Source organism: Pteropus vampyrus, unplaced genomic scaffold (assembly GCF_000151845.1).
Source record: "Pteropus vampyrus isolate Shadow unplaced genomic scaffold, Pvam_2.0 Scaffold436, whole genome shotgun sequence".
NCBI classification, from domain to species: Eukaryota; Metazoa; Chordata; class Mammalia; order Chiroptera; family Pteropodidae; genus Pteropus; species Pteropus vampyrus.
This window is the reverse complement of record NW_011889217.1, coordinates 1659497-1673290: the sequence shown is the minus strand read 5'-3', so window position 1 is coordinate 1673290 and position 13794 is coordinate 1659497.

The window sequence follows — 13794 nt, the reverse complement described above, 5'->3', positions numbered from 1 at the left end:
AAATTGTAAAGAACAAATAAATTGCGAAGAGTAAAGGAGATGGAGATGAAACCTATACTTTAAAAGAGACATAAAAGACCTATCAACCAATAGAAATGTGTGCATTTTATTGTGGTCCTGATTCAAACACTCAAACTGGAGAGAAAGGAAAGAAAGAGAGGGAAGGAAGGGAGGGAGGGAGAGAGAGAGAGAGACAGAGGGGCGGGGAACGGGGAGAGAAAGAAAGAACAGACAGACTGACTAACATTTATGAACCAATTGGAAATCCAAACACTGGATATTTAACGGAATTAAGGAATTTTCGAAATTTTGATATTGGTTTTGTGGATTTTTTTTTAATCCTTATCTTCTGGAGATACATGTTGAAATATTTACAAACAAAATGATATGATGTATGAATCTACTTCAAAATAATACAGAAAGGAGACTGGATAATGTTTTTAAAGAAATAAGAGCTGATAAATGTTGAAGCTGGATGACAGAACTACAGGTCATTGTTTTATCTACTTTTATATGTTTTAAGTTCTCCACAATAAAGTTTAAAAAACAAAATATAAACAGTAGCATTGAGGGATGAGATTTTAAGTGACTTTTGCTTTTTGTCCTTTGTTTTACCATAGCACTTGCCTATATTTTCAAGTCATCTTCATTAGGGCTATATTACTGACCATAAGCTCTGTGAAGGCTGAAACCATATCTCTCTTGTTCACCTCTATACTCTCAGTGTACCTAATGGTGTATGACATATACAAAGCTGATAAATATTGTTGAATGAATAACTTCACTCTTTAGAAAAACTGTGTAGCCCTAGGAAAATGGGTTTCACTGCTTTTCTATAAGAGTTCAAATCTCATCAAGAAATTTTAATTTACATTCAATCTAAATTAAGAATCCAATTTAAGTGCCTCCAATTCCTCCCCCACTTAATTCAATCTACAAATTGTCACCAGATTTATAAATACACCAAAGTAGTATGTCAGGTAGATTTGAATTTTACACATCCATGTAACACTGTCTTGTCACTTTAAGAAATATTAGTCCATTTAATCTTTACAACAATCCTATCGGGCAGGATATTAGAATGGTTTTTAAGTGTCTTCCACAAGGTGCTTATTAGTGGAGGGGGATGGAAGAGAAAACAGTAGAGAAATCAAACAACATCTGACTGGGTCATCAAAAGTAATATCACGAATGAGACAGACAATGTGTGCTTTCTGATGTGATACCCTGAGAAGGATACAAGATCAGCTATACAGTACTCCAATTCAGAATGCTTAATATCAGACCAACACAAAATGAAGAACATTCTCCTATAAAAGAGAGGAGACTTCTTCAAAATAAGCCAATGTTATAAAAAAAAAAAAAGTTTTTATTAAGGCTGTAGAAATGTTCCATATTAAAAGACGCTTAAGAGATAATGACAATTAAATGTAATACTGGACCCTGTACTGGAAGGGGAAAATGATAAAATGCACATTTGACAATTGGGACAATTGACAAAACTGCAATATAAGTGGTAGAATAAAAGATGTATATAATTGCTAAATTTACTAAAGGAGATAACTGTACTGTGGTTATGTCCAAAGTGTCTTTATTCTTAGGAAATACACTATGAAGCATTTAGCGGGTAGAGAGCCATAATGTCGGTAACTTACTCTCAAATGATTGTTCTTTGTAGTATTTGTATTTTGCAACTTTTCTGTAAGTCTGAAATTATTTCTAGATGAAAGATTTTTTAATTACTGACATGAGGAAATAGTGTTCCATGAAAAAAGAAAAAGGGGATGGAGAGAGTGTCCAAACAGTATGTAACTGCATGGAGGAAAAGGCTGAAAAAATGCACATCGAAATATTCACAGGGAAAGGATCTTAATGGCCAAAGATAGACAATTTGCATATCGATAAGGATAACAACTACAATTGTGGATTGAAACACATCAAATATGCTTAAATCTATAACATCATAATAATACTGAAAACAATAGCAATTAATTGGTCACTGTTGGAGGATGCTTAAGGGATCAAATCACTATTTTGAAAATTGGTAAAAAAAAAAAAAAGAATCAAGCATTAATTCTGACTTCCCTCTAAGAACCAACACACTTGGTAGCTAAATAGTAAATACGGGGACATTTCTCCTTACTGAATTATTCCAGCTAATAAATGAAGAATAAATGATTAAATTAGGTTATCACCATTTTGTAGCCCCTAATAAATTGACTAGGTATTAAGCATCGACAGGGACTAACATCTCAAAAAAAATAATAATAAAAGAGAGACAACCAGACATTCCAGACCTTCTGAGAAAGAACCCACCACCACTCATGTAGTAGCCTTCACCAAAACAAAAAACAATCTGATCGAGCTTCTAAATTTAACATTAATATTATAGAAAATATATATAAGACTCAAGAACATGTTACAACTATGACACAGGGATATGATCAGCAAAATCCAGACTGGGAAACAAAACAAATGATCCAGTTTCTTCAACGAATAAATTGTAAAGAACAAATAAATTGCGAAGAGTAAAGGAGATGGAGATGAAACCTATACTTTAAAAGAGACATAAAAGACCTATCAACCAATAGAAATGTGTGCACTTTATTGTGGTCCTGATTCAAACACTCAAACTGGAGAGAAAGGAAAGAAAGAGAGGGAAGGAAGGGAGGGAGGGAGAGAGAGAGAGAGACAGAGGGGCGGGGAACGGGGAGAGAAAGAAAGAACAGACAGACTGACTAACATTTATGAACCAATTGGAAATCCAAACACTGGATATTTAACGGAATTAAGGAATTTTCAAAATTTTGATATTGGTTTTGTGGATTTTTTTTTAATCCTTATCTTCTGGAGATACATGTTGAAATATTTACAAACAAAATGATATGATGTATGAATCTACTTCAAAATAATACAGAAAGGAGACTGGATAATGTTTTTAAAGAAATAAGAGCTGATAAATGTTGAAGCTGGATGACAGAACTACAGGTCATTGTTTTATCTACTTTTATATGTTTTAAGTTCTCCACAATAAAGTTTAAAAAACAAAATATAAACAGTAGCATTGAGGGATGAGATTTTAAGTGACTTTTGCTTTTTGTCCTTTGTTTTACCATAGCACTTGCCTATATTTTCAAGTCATCTTCATTAGGGCTATATTACTGACCATAAGCTCTGTGAAGGCTGAAACCATATCTCTCTTGTTCACCTCTATACTCTCAGTGTACCTAATGGTGTATGACATATACAAAGCTGATAAATATTGTTGAATGAATAACTTCACTCTTTAGAAAAACTGTGTTCCTTTTTAAAAATATGTAAATGCCACTAAGTTCAGGGAGGAACTGAGATGTTATCTTTGTTCAGCATCATAAACATGAACTCTATTTCTGTCAATAAAATGATGGCCACAGATTTAATCTTAAATGTGAGAAATCATTTTGAACATAATGGATCTCTTCAGGTCATTTAAAAAGACATTATCAAGCCTGCAGGATTAACATGTAAAAACATGTGAAGTGGTTTGATAATCTGGCCAAATGCTGAGAACTAAGGGCCATTTATTCCTTTTAAAATATATATGTATTAGAAATACAGTACTATAAGAGTAAATTGGTAGATTCTGGAACATTGATTTATATTAGCCACTACATAACCAATGACCTAGAAAATCTTAATCCCAGATATATATATACCCATCAGAAATATGTATGAGGTAGGACCAAAGGATACAAGAACATTTGGAGTGTTATTATAAATGATAGCCCAAGATGGAAAAAAAACAAATGTTCAGCAAAGGTATTTAAACTGTGGTATATTTATACAAGATACTATATGGCAATGAAAATCAATGAACTACACTACTGCTATATACATCAACTGGGAGCATGTGACAAATATAATGTTAAAGAGAAGAAGCCAGCCCAAAAGAATTATTGTATAACTCCATTTATGAAAAGTTAAAACAGTAGCCCCCTTTAACCGTGGTTTTGCTTACTCATGGTCAAATATCAAATAAAAACTTCCAGAAATAAACAATTCATAAGTTTTAAATTGTCTGCCATTCTGAGTGGCATGATGAAATTTCGTGCACTGTCCCATTCCATCCTGCTTGTGACGTGCACCATTCCTTTGTCCAGCATATCCACCACTGTATACAGTACCTGCCCATTAGTCACTTAATAACCATCTCAGTTATCAGATTTATTCAAGAGAAAGACTATATTCATACAACTTTTGTTACAGTATTGTTATAATTGTTCTTTTTTACTATTAGTGATTGCTGTTAATCTAATTTATAAATTAAACTTTATCATAGGTATATATGTATAGGAAAAAAAACATACTATAGCAGGTCCTCAAATAACGTCATTTCATTCAACATAGCTTCATTATAACATTGAGAACAAAAAAATCAATTTCCAGCCAAGCCCACTGTCTATGTGGAGTTTGTACATTCTCCCCATGTCTGCGTGGATTTTCTCCGGGTACTCCAGTTTCCTCCCATATCCCAAAGTTATGCAGGTGAGGTGAACTGGCATGTCTAAATTTTCTTAGTCTGAGTGTGGATGTGAGTGTGAATGCACCCTGTAACGGAAAGATATCCGGTCCAGGGTGGGTTCCACTTTGCATCCTGAGCTGCCGGAACAGGCTCCAGCCACCACAACCCTGAACTGGAATAAGTTGGATGGAAAATAATTCTTGTTTTTATTAATTTTTCTTAAATGTATGTACAGTTCACTTTTATTTCAATGTTTATATTACATGAATTCGGGGTATTTATTTAGAAGTTTGGTGATGTTTCTGTGACCAGAAACATGCCATAGGAACTTAACTCTTGTTTATATCAATTATCCTATGGTAAAACTAGTTCCATTATAACTGTTTTGCTTAACGTTGCAGTTTTCAAACCTATTAACAACATTAAGTGAGGATTTACAGTACATATAGGATCTGGTACTATCTGTGATTTCAAGCATCCACTGCAGGTCTTGGAACCTATCCCTGGCAGATAAGGGGAGACTATTGTTATGTCAATTATACCTCAATTTTTAAAAAGTTCAAAAACAGGCAAAACTTCATGCTCGATTTTGCTAGGAACCTAAAACTGCTCTAAAAAAAATAAAGTTTATTAGTTAAAAAAAATATAAACTATACGGTGTTGGAGTCAGATGTTACTTTGGGGAAGTGGAAGGGAATAATGACTAAGGAAGGATAAGGTGGGCTTCTGGAGTTGTCAATAGTGTTCTATTCCTTGACCTAGGTAGTAGTCACATGAGTGTTTTCACAATGGTAATTCAGTGAGCCATTCACTAAAGATTTGTGTACTTTTTTGTACATGTCATAAGTCGATTTTAAAAAATTTAATATACAAATAGCAAATCTTCTCTGACCTTTAATAGTCCACTACAAGATATGTAATAAAACATGCTCCAAACTTTCAAATTCTTGCTTCAAAAGTTAGAAAAAATTACAGTATTTTCTCACACCAGCAGGATCTTAACTTACTCTGCTTACCCCAAGTGAGACCTAATAGTCCTAATGGATTCTGGGTTTATATGAGAAAGGAGATTTTTTAAAACCTATCTAGATTCCTTGGGCTCTTATCTACTATATAGATATGTCTCATAAACAGGCACAGAGAAGGTACTCAACAAATATTTGCTAATGATACACAGCCCAAACTTTAAACATTCACATAGCAAAGTCTGAAATACATAAAAGCACAAGTAAAATAGGATAAAAACTCAGCCTACTAGCCTAAAGAGAGCAACTTTTAGAAACCCCACTTTTAGAAACTAAGCAATTACAGAATGTACAGCTTATAAGGAAGAGAACAATTTATGACAACAGCTATCTGTGGCAAAGGAAATTGGTCCTTTCCTCCTTCACTGCTGCCTGGCTCAGACAAGGTACAATCAACTTCCTGATGCCATAGCTAAGTGAAAGGAACCCAGCAGCTGCTTGTAAGGGCAGGGACTAGAATGTGATGTAAACCCAGCAGCAAGGAGTTAGCTGAGGCAGATGACAATAATGTTGGGGAAAAAATGCGCAGTACCCAACCATCTGTTCTTATGCCTGAAAACTCTAAAATTACTATTCTTATTTTCTCCACAGTGACAGTAAACCAAAATAGTTGACCTTTGAACAACTCAGGGTGTCAGGGGTGCCAGACTTCCCTCCCACAGTCAAAAATCCAAATTTAACTTAACTCCCCCGCAATTTAACTAATAGACACTGATCGGAAGCCTTACCCATAACGAACAGTCCGATTAACACATATTTTGTATTATATACTGTATTCTTACAATACAGTATGCTAGAGAAAAGAAAATGTCATTTAAAAAAAACCATAAGATTCGTCTGAGTTCTTCCCAATCGTCGCAAATCTCCAAAAAATTTTCCAATATGTTTGTTGAAAAAAATCTGCATATAAGTAGACCTGTGCAGTTCAAACCTGTGGTATTCAAAGGTGAACTATTTATCTTTGGGGTCTCCCTAGGCTAGAATTGACATACGATCAATATGTATCAAGTGTTCACAGTTCACCTTCTAATAGCTTCCAAATAGTATCCTTTCAGATAGTTAGATGGCTAAGTGACAATAAATTATAAGCTTTTTTAAGGGCAAGTCACAACATAAACCAACTTGGTATACTTCTCATCAGACTTTGTTTTGTTCTATTTTAAAAACACAATTAATAAATGTTCAATATGGAAAACAATTTTTAAATAATACAATGAAGATAAAAAAGAAAAGTACATGGAAATCACAGGTCAAACTTACCAAGAGTTGAGGTCTTTGGTCTTTTTGATAGGCATAAAATGTTACCTACTGGTGAAGGACCTGCCTCTAATAGAAAATGCTGATCTGAGATACACTGAGGCATTTGGTTTGCCAATGGGTCCAGGTGAGTGTAAATATTATGCTAAGAGCAATGAGCAAATCACACAGAAAGTCCATGGGGAGAGCTGACTGGAGATCTCCAAACATAATAAAACCATCTGTGTAAGTATATTTTTTGTACCACTGTTTATAACAGAAAATGAAAAAATTTTGAATGTCCATCATTATGAAATTGGTTAAATTATGTACGCTCATATAATGGAATACTCCACAGCCATTAAAAAGAATGATTTAGCCTCACAGAGGCTGATAGGAAAGATATCAAGTTGTTTAAAAAGTTGAATAATACTGTACATATCTAATTGTAGAATCTATACACACAGATGTAATGAAAATTTCTAAGATATTTGAGAAACAGTAAACAGTAGTTACCTCCAGGGAATGAGAATAGGAAATGGAGACAAGAACTTTTTCTTCTCAGTTCATGTCCTAAACTGTTTGAATTTATCATATATTAACCTTTATTATAAAAACAAAACAGTGAAAGTAAGCAACAAAAAAGTTAACAGTGGTGTTGAGGGCGTGGTAGAACTATGATGATTTTTATTTTCTTTTTCATATTTTTCTGCATTTTCTCAATTTTCTATGATTAACAATATATTAGCATATATTAGCTTTTTAAATCCCCATAACTAAACTATATTTTGTTTTTGATTTTTTTTTAAACCAGTGTGATCACTTCTGGTTTACAATAGGGGAGGGAAATCCATAACTCAATAATAAATACTGTGTCATTACAGAGAAATATAGAAAGACTCAATTCTCAAAACGCTCATAATTTGTAGAAACTAGTCATGAACACCAAGACAATGAAAGCTAAAGAAAATCCCTGATTTAGTTTACTGTAGTTGCTCATGTGGCACTGATTCCTATGAAAGCAAAAACATATCAGTATTCTGAGGAAAGCTGTGCCAAATATTTGCAGAAAGACTGAGTGAGTTCTATAAAAGGGTGGTTTCTTAAAATTCAAGTGTAACCTCCCACTCAACGTTGACACCCCTTTTAGAACACTTCTACCACTCACTGAATTTCTGCTTAAAAAGTCCTATGTCAAAAAAATGCTCACAAATAGCCCATTTCATTGGTTAAGAACAATCCTAGTTGTTAAAGTTCCTCCTTGTATTAAGCTAATACCTAATATTCTATAATTTTCAATCATTGGTCAACTTGTCCCAGTTATGTCCTCTGGAGCGAGTTTTTAAAACAATTTTCATCTACTATTATGGTCCTCTCCCTCTTAAATCTTCTCAAAACTAAACCTTTCAATTCCTCAAATGGTTTCTACACCCTTCATTATTCAAATTCTCCTCTGAAGAAATTCTAGTTTCTCACTGTGCCACTTAGACTCAAATACCTGAACACAGTGCTATTGTCACCTTTGTCTGGGTCACCATGAGCATAACAGCACAAGACTAGTCACCAGGCAGTACACAATTAATTGCCAAATTAATAGTACTGTTCAGATCATAAATAATTTGTTTTAAGAGTTTAAGAAATGTAAAAAAGATCACTGTGGACTTAGGAACTTAGGAAGTTTTCAACAAAAAATGTAGAATATAAACTGGGAAAAGAAGAATACATTTTTGAGAAGCAGAAAACACAAAAAGAAAACTATTTCAGGGGGTACAAATGCAGAACAGTGCAGAGGCAGGAATAAATTAAGTTAGTGCTAAGTATCTGTATAAAGATAGGCAAGAATAGAGGGCCAAAAAGGAGGGCTGGATCAGACTTATACTGAGAGTCCTTAACCTGCAGGCAATAAGGCATGATTAAAGGGTTAGATCAAGAAACTGACTTCTTGAATGACATATACAGGATGATTAAATCAATGCCAGTTGCCCATTTCTACATCAAGTAACCACCGTTTGAATTTTGACAAGGAAAAAGTTTCTAATTCAATTCTACCCCAAGACAAACAAAAATTGAGTTGTTCTACAATATCATTACACAGGCTTCTTTCAGAACATGAACAACATTCCTAACTGCCAAAATATAATGCAAGGAATGTCATTTTAGATTTATTTTGATCTATTTCTGTAAGTTTCCCCAAGATTAATAATTTGCCATTGAATATGAATATTTCTACACAAGGTAGCTGCTTGTTTCAGAAATCAATAATCTTCAGTATCTCCACTTAGAAAACTAATCTCCAGGTTCAAGAGAAATTTGACTACTGAATATTAAAAGGTTAAGAGGTTTGCTAAACAGCAAAATTTCTAGACAATGAAAGCTGCCCAACACATAAAAACAGCAGCAGCTCCTTCTCTGAAGTGATTTAAATTCAATTAAGTAGAAATTTCTGGTTTAACAGTGCTCCTGCCTAAAGAGTATTTCATAAATTCGATATAGCAGTTGAGATTTAAACTGTCCAAGAGTCATTGCAAAATCCAACCTCCCCCAAATCCTGCTACTCAACAGCAGGGATCTAAAGGAATAAATAGATTCCCAGCTGCTGAGAGATATGTCTTACTAAAAGCAAAGCAAAATTGTCATTAATGAAAAATGAACCATGAAAAAAGAAAAATTTTGTGTGTCTCATTATCCCCGGAAATAGCCAAATCCATTTTGGGTTAATGCAGATTTAACAAGACAGTGGAAGAGAACAGGGAAAAGCAGTTCCGTTTGCCAGCAGCTGGGGAAAACGCTTATCAGAGAGATCACAAACAATGCTTCTAATCCACAGAATCAAAAGAAACATGAACTCAACTACTCAGTAAAAAGTGCCAGGAAAAGGCTCTTAGGGATAAATTCTCTTTCTCACTCACAATCAAGCCACCTTACCCTATCCTTCAACACAAATATGACAGGCTGTAACTTGAAATTCTCAAGATCAAATTCAATGGGTATTCCAAACCCTGCGTTTTTTTGATCAGATAATCTCTAAAATCACTGTCCTTGCATTCATTCAAAACCTGCATTCAGTTTCTACCATGTCAGTCATGAAGAATACAAAAAACAGTAAGAAATAATCTCTACCCTCTTGGAGCTTACTTAGTCCATGCACCTTGCTTCATCTTAAACCCCAAAGCTCTTGCCTTAAAATATCTTCTTAGGTGGATCAAGTGTCCTCGGTGAAAAAGCAGTATAGGCACTTCGCCTTTAGTTATTGTGATAGAAGCTAAGTAAATCAATCAATCATATTTCTTACACTACAAAAGGAGAGAAGGCAACACACCTGTGCAAGTCGGATATGAGAATAACCTTAACCTAGACGACAGGTAAGGAGCAGGGCACAAGACAAGCAATTGCGGGGTGTAAGCCAAGAAATACACTGGACGAAGGGATGTGACAGCTGTACCAATATGCGTTCAAAGAATGATAAAAGGAACCTGCTACTAAGCCCACTTTAGTTTTACGGCGCTGGGAGGAGAAAGAAAAGAATGGGAGACTGCCCATTCTTTTGGTGTCTACTGAGACATACCAACTATCCGTGGTTTCCTGGCTCGTCTACTCTCACTAGAGAGCTCCCGTCACTGTTTGTTTAACAGGATCTGGGCCTGCCAGCCAACAACACTGTCACATGGCCACTGGAGAGGTAACAGTCCCTCACAGGAGCGTAAGGAAAAACATGAGTGGAAAGAACTCTTCAAATGTTTTTAAATAAGTTAACATAATTGTCCCCCGAGGCACGGACGGGAAGGGAAGCTTAGAAAAGGTGGTAACCAGTTGCCCACTGGAAGCGTGTAGGGACCCGTCAGCGACCCCGGCCCAACCCACCGCCCAGTCCGTGCACTCACCACGCACGCAGAGCAGCGACATGGCCGAGGAGCAGGCGAGCTTCTGCCGCGCCTCCGCCGCGCCGCCGCACCCGGCCGCTCCTTCTTTCCTTTCAGCAGGTGCCGCGGCTGCTCCCGCTATCAGCCCCACGGGTCTGGCCGCTCCTCATGGTCCCCGTTGCAAGCAGCGTTCTGCCGCTCCCTCGGACCAACTCCAGTTCTCACCGTCTCAGGGAGTTCCCGATAGCTGTGAGTATCCGCCCGCAGGCAGAACACTGGGCGCGGCAGCGCGGCGCCATCGCTGAGAGGCAGGAGCGACCCGGACTCCCTCCCTCCACTCCACCCGGGATCCGCGCGAGCGCCTGGACAGAGCCGACCCGCGCGGCGCCCCGCCTCCCAGCCAATCAACTCACGCCGAGTCCACCGACCCCGCCCCTCACAAGATGTAGAAGGCCGGGTCCCCCTCCTCTGTCCTTACGTGCAAGAATGAAGTCAGCTCCGCCCACTAACAAGGCTTAAAGCAGAGAGGGGCGGGGTTTCCCCTCACCTGTATGTGATGGGAATTGAAGCCCTCTGCTCCTCCCATGTAGGCGGGCTTCCACCCCAGAACCGGTTCTTTTCATTGAAGAATTTATTTCCACTGGACTTCCTTAAAGGGTCTATCTCTTAGAGCTGACGGAGTACTTACCTGTAATAGCAATAATTTGACAGGATCATACCACAAAGCAAGTTTTAATTAGCAATGACAGAAAAAAAAACCTGAATGAGTATAAAGTAAAATGTCTGGAGACCTCAGTTCTTATCTAGACCTTTGTTCAATGTCTGTAACAGTGCCTAGTATAATCAGTCCGTAAGTATTTACTGATTGAAGGATGCAGGAAAGATAGGCTTTTTAAGCTAAGGACTTCTGGCAAGATGATGTGTGCACATGTGAAGAAATGAAAAAACCAGAGTAGAAAACAGAAGACACATAGTATGATACATAGGTCCAACACCCCTTCCACCCCAAAATTCTGATTTAATTTGGAGTAGAGCTGAGGCATCCTATTTTTAAAAAGCTCCCCAGATGATTTTAATGCGATGCCAGTATTGAGCACCATTAGATTGGTTCTTTCTAAGCTTTCATTAGCCCAGCTCAGGCTTCAGCATTTGCAAGCTCTTGGCCCCATTGGATTCTTCCTGCCAGATCCAGGGAAGGCCTGTCAATCTAACAGGGTCTTTGCCCTCCAAAAGCAAACCTAGCTACCATATGATTCCTTTTACTGGGGTAGGTGCTATGAGAGTGAGTAACACTGCAAATGCTGTAGCTAGGAGCCTGGAGAAAGGAAGGAGAAGACTTGATCTTTCCAGTGTTTATCCAAATTTAGATCAGTACACTGAGGAAGCTTTTAAGCAGGGCAACTTAGCCTAATCAAAAGAGATGCCTGACCCTAAAGACAACGGTCAGTCTCTGGGCTGCTGGAGGTTGGAATATCTAGCCCAACTCTCCTAAACTGCAAGAGCAAGAAACTAAAAAAGTATTAAACTTCTGGATTCTGGAACTGACTGAGAATACAGAAAACAAAAGACAAATCTCTTTTTGAAGCAGGGATTCTCCTAGGGGATGCAGAGGCCATCCAACAAAGAATGGAAAATCAATTTGCACTTGGAAACAGTGTAAAGTAGTGAGAAATGACCTAATAAAATTGTAAAGCGCATGAACTTTGGAGCCAATCCTATTCATCTGGCCTATTATCTATTGTCACATAACAAATTCCTCCAAAATTTAGTGGCTTAAAACATTTATTATTACGCCTCCCCCATCACACCACCGCCTTTCCACATCTCCCTTGGTCCCTCTCACTGCCTCTGAGAGGAGACCATATTCTCTGTCTGTGGAATGTTATCCCTTTTCTAATAAACTTTCCTTTTGACTCTAAAAAACAAATTTAGTATCTCATAGTTTCTATGGGTCAGGAATCTGGGTATGGCTTAATTGGATCCTCTGGTTCAAGATTTTTTACAGATTGCAATCAAAGTAACAGTCTGACTGCAAAAGGATCTACTTCCAACTTCACTCATGTGATCATTGGCAAGACTCAATTCTTCCTGGGCTGTTGGACTGAGAGCCTCATTTCCTTATTGGCTATTGGCTAATCTCAGTTCCTTGTCATGTGGGCCTCTTCAACAAGGCAGTTTGTTTCATCAAAGCATGCAAGCTGAGAAGGCAATAGAGTCTGCTAGCAAGACAAAAGTCATAATCTTTTGAAACCTAATCACAGAAGTGATATCTCTTCATTTTTGCTGTATTCTATTCATCAGAAGCAAGTCACACTCAAGGGAAGGGGATTAATTACACAAGAACATGGATACCACCATGATCATTGCTGGGGGGCCATCTTAGAAATCTGCCTACCACACCTCTATTTGAGTTCTAGCTCTGGTACTTGTGACCTTCAGCAAGCTACGTGACCTCGATTTCTCAGGGAATAATAGTAGTATACTTTGTAAGATGGATTTGAGGTTTAAATGAGGAAATGCATTTAACTTACCTGCTACATACCAAATGCCCAGTACTTGTTTGTTATTACTTAGATCATGGACACTAGGGAGGGGAATGTGGCTAGGAAGTGAAGATAAGCTAAGCAGAACAAGAGTCTGAAGGTTGTGATGTAGGCTCTGAAGCATCTCAGTTTCCCAGTTAAAAGTTAAGAAGAAAGCATTAAGGTCCTCTGCCCTCTAGGCACTTGACCAGGACCAGTTATACTCATCAGCAAGGTAAGTGTATCTTCAGAAGCAACTCAAACTTTAATAGAAAGCCAGAACCTCCATGTCCCCATTGTCTTCATTAGTTTTTCCAGTATAGTATTTGAAAGTTCTTCAGCGATCAAATGGAGTTCACACTTAGACTTAGTGTACAGGTTGCTGAAAGTTAGTACTCTGAGATCCAAGAAATGAAGAAGGAAAGAGAGATCAAAAAAAGTCAGTAATGAAGGGAACCCAAGAATCTGAAGAGGATAAGACCAAAGTACTCAGGGTTGGAACTCAGTTGCTGCCTTTCTGGGAGCCCTCAGGCAGGAGAAGAGGACTGGGGGTAAGAACCCTGTTGCAGGGGAACTCCCTACCAACTTTATGACTCTTTAAGACATGCTCTAAGGCCATTAAAAGTTTACTCATCCCACAAGTTCTTCAT